Genomic DNA, 2,683 nt, shown 5'->3' with positions numbered 1-2,683 from the left:
CGGACTAGATGATCTGCTCAGGTCCCTTCCGACCCTACAAACTATGAAACTATGAAACTATTAGGTTTAATGCTGTTGGGTGAGTGCAGGCAAATAAAGGCTTTCATTTATCATAGCGTTAATGGGCTATATCTGTTCTCCAACAGAGCACCTTCTAAATGAAACATGCACACCTTTGTCCTTTACATTTCCTGCGTACGGCTTTGTGGAATCTTAGCTATTAGGAAAACTGCATGAAAATATATACACAGAATTAAAGCATGCACATCTATCCAAGCTGGAGGCTTAATGAAATTTAAGAAGCCTTTCAAAAATAATAGTTTTTCTTTTCAGCGGTTCAAAGTGTACGTGCAACCTCTCCTTTTCTGCTTTTGATAAAAAAAAAAAAGACCGTGAGAATTTACAATTTTCCTTTTTTCTTCCTGTTGCATTAACTGCAGCTATTGTTATACCACCATCAATGTGGAGCCGTGCATTTTATGCAAAACTCTATTTTAAGCAGATAAGTTATTCTCCTTTTAAGATATGGGTATTCCCTTGTTATGGATGGGAAAACTGAGGTATGACGTGCAAACAGGCCAGTTTTTAAAGGCATTCAAATAGATGGGATTTTCAGAAGTGTCTGCCTTTAAGATATAAGTACCTTATCCAATAACAGCATTTTGGATTCACATTAATCCTGGAGTCCAAGAGTTAGTCCTTAAAACTATTAGGTTCTTGGTTAGGCAAAAGATAACTTTCTATGTTTAAACAACGATAGATTGCTATTAACTTTAATGAAAGCCAGGATGTCCCTAGCAAGCTGTGCAAAATATGCCAAAAGCCATGTTTGTTGGTTCTTTCAAGACATTCTCTCTCTCAGGGGTAACTAAGGAGGGAACTTTGTCTTCACAATCCTAAAAAAATCCTGTTCCTGCTCTCAGAGTCACTCAGTTTTAAAGCCTGTGACTATATATGTTAACAAGTGACTGCTTTAATACTCTTACATAATTCTGTAGAAACTTATCCTCAGTTTCAGACACATGCCCTTTAAGAGTTTTCTTTTTAAAAAAGAGAGGCTCAAAATGCCCACGTGAGATCTGCAGGGAAAGTGGGAACTGACAGCACGTTCAGGTGCTCAGAGGAGGTTAATTTCATAGCCCACGTGGAATTGACAGAACAACGAGATTTCAGTTTCAGCTTTCCACCACCGCTGGCCCTCGTCTGTTGTGTGTGTCTGTTCGCTACCCACATTTGTAGAACACAGTCCATTCAGTGTTAGACTGTAGAAATGCCGGTAGTGCTGTTTTTGCAATAAATCGTTTACAGTGAATGCTTAGCTCAGAGTTCAATATCAAATCCAGGATCACCTAAAGTATATCCAAGTCACAGCATTTTCTTACTGTGCATGTCCAAGTGATTATTAATACAGAGAGTGCTGGTTTTGGTGACAAAGCAGAAAATGCAGTAAATACAATTTTATATTAACGCTAGCACTTACCTGGATTAGCACATTTCTGCTCCTGAGCCCTCAAGCACATAAGACTTCCAAAAATCAATACTGCAAACAGAGAGTCCCCTGGCTTTTTAACCTGAAAACTTTTTGGACTGTACCAAGATCAGATCCGAGGGGAGGTTTGGAGTAAGTTAAGGATGACCCCCTCCAAACTTCCCTTGCAGTAATTAATTATGAGTCATAAGGGAAAATGGGAAAATGCAGCTAGAACAAACCAGGATGTTTTATTCTGTCAGTTTATTGCTTGGTAAACTCTGCTAGCTGGAATTCTGGTAAAAATTGTGAAACAAGTTTTTTAAAGAGGCAGTTAGGGGAAGGCAGTTTTGTAGGGATTATAGACATTCCTTTGTGGATAATAGATACTTTTGCACCATAAAAGCAATATGTGCTGTTAGTTGATAAAGTTCCTCTGATAGACAAGGACATATGTCAACACCTTTGCTTGAGTTTTTTTGCACTGCTTCTCTGCCAGAACAGTTAGAGGAGCAAAATAAAAGTTTCACTGAGCTCTGTAGTTTTGTGGAGCAGAAAAGCACAACATGCTTTTGGACACCTCTGTATTTTGGGGGTGGCCCCAAATCACCGTTCAATTTAGAGTAGCCTCTGGGGCTGCTCTAAATTATTTTGGTCTTGCATAGCCATTGTAAGCCATTATGCAAAGCCTGTTCTGGCCACAAGCCTTCAAACTCATTTCAGGATATTGCAGGACTATCTTACTGTCTCTGCTTCATAAGAGGAATACCCCTTTTTCCGGCCAAATTCCTGCTTGGAGAAGCCACTGGAGCAGCATAAAGTAGCTGTGACATGGCCTAGACCCAGGGCTTTAAGGAAGTAGATTGCTCTATCGGTCTGTCTAGGGCTGGAAATAGGAACTCTTAGTTGTGGTCCTATCATGGACTTCCTGAATGAACCATCCCAGTTCACTGAAATGATGCCTCTATCTGCCCTCCCCCCAACTTGCCCCAGAATAACAACCCACAAAAAGAAGAATTATTCTGCTACCTTGCACAGGGGGCAGCATGATTCAGTTGTAGTCAAATAAACTTTTCCATTTACTGCCCTTGGCAGAAGTCCAGAGAAGGCCTTGAACTCCTACCTCCAGAGCCAACACAAGGCAAATTAGCAAATTAGCAGCTGGGACTCCTCCCACTACAGATACCCACCTGTCCTAAGTCTGAGACCTGCAGT

The 2,683-nt window shown here is 40.6% G+C and overlaps 1 protein-coding gene across 1 annotated transcript in view; it reads right to left on the bottom strand.

The window, feature by feature from the left end:
• CAPN6 (calpain 6) overlaps positions 1–1,687 on the bottom strand; it is a 144,463-nt gene extending 142,776 nt beyond the window's left edge. The window contains exon 1 of the mRNA XM_019521524.1: positions 1,481–1,687. The gene's annotated coding sequence lies outside the window, so the exon portion shown is untranslated. The remainder of the gene's footprint in view (positions 1–1,480) is intronic.
• Between the last annotated feature and the right edge of the window lie 996 nt (positions 1,688–2,683).

Source organism: Gavialis gangeticus, unplaced genomic scaffold (assembly GCF_001723915.1).
Source record: "Gavialis gangeticus isolate Ggan-Ray unplaced genomic scaffold, GavGan_comp1, whole genome shotgun sequence".
In the NCBI taxonomy this organism is placed as follows: domain Eukaryota; kingdom Metazoa; phylum Chordata; order Crocodylia; family Gavialidae; genus Gavialis; species Gavialis gangeticus.
The sequence above is the reverse complement of the archived record's forward strand: the minus strand, read 5'-3'. Positions and strand labels throughout refer to the sequence as shown.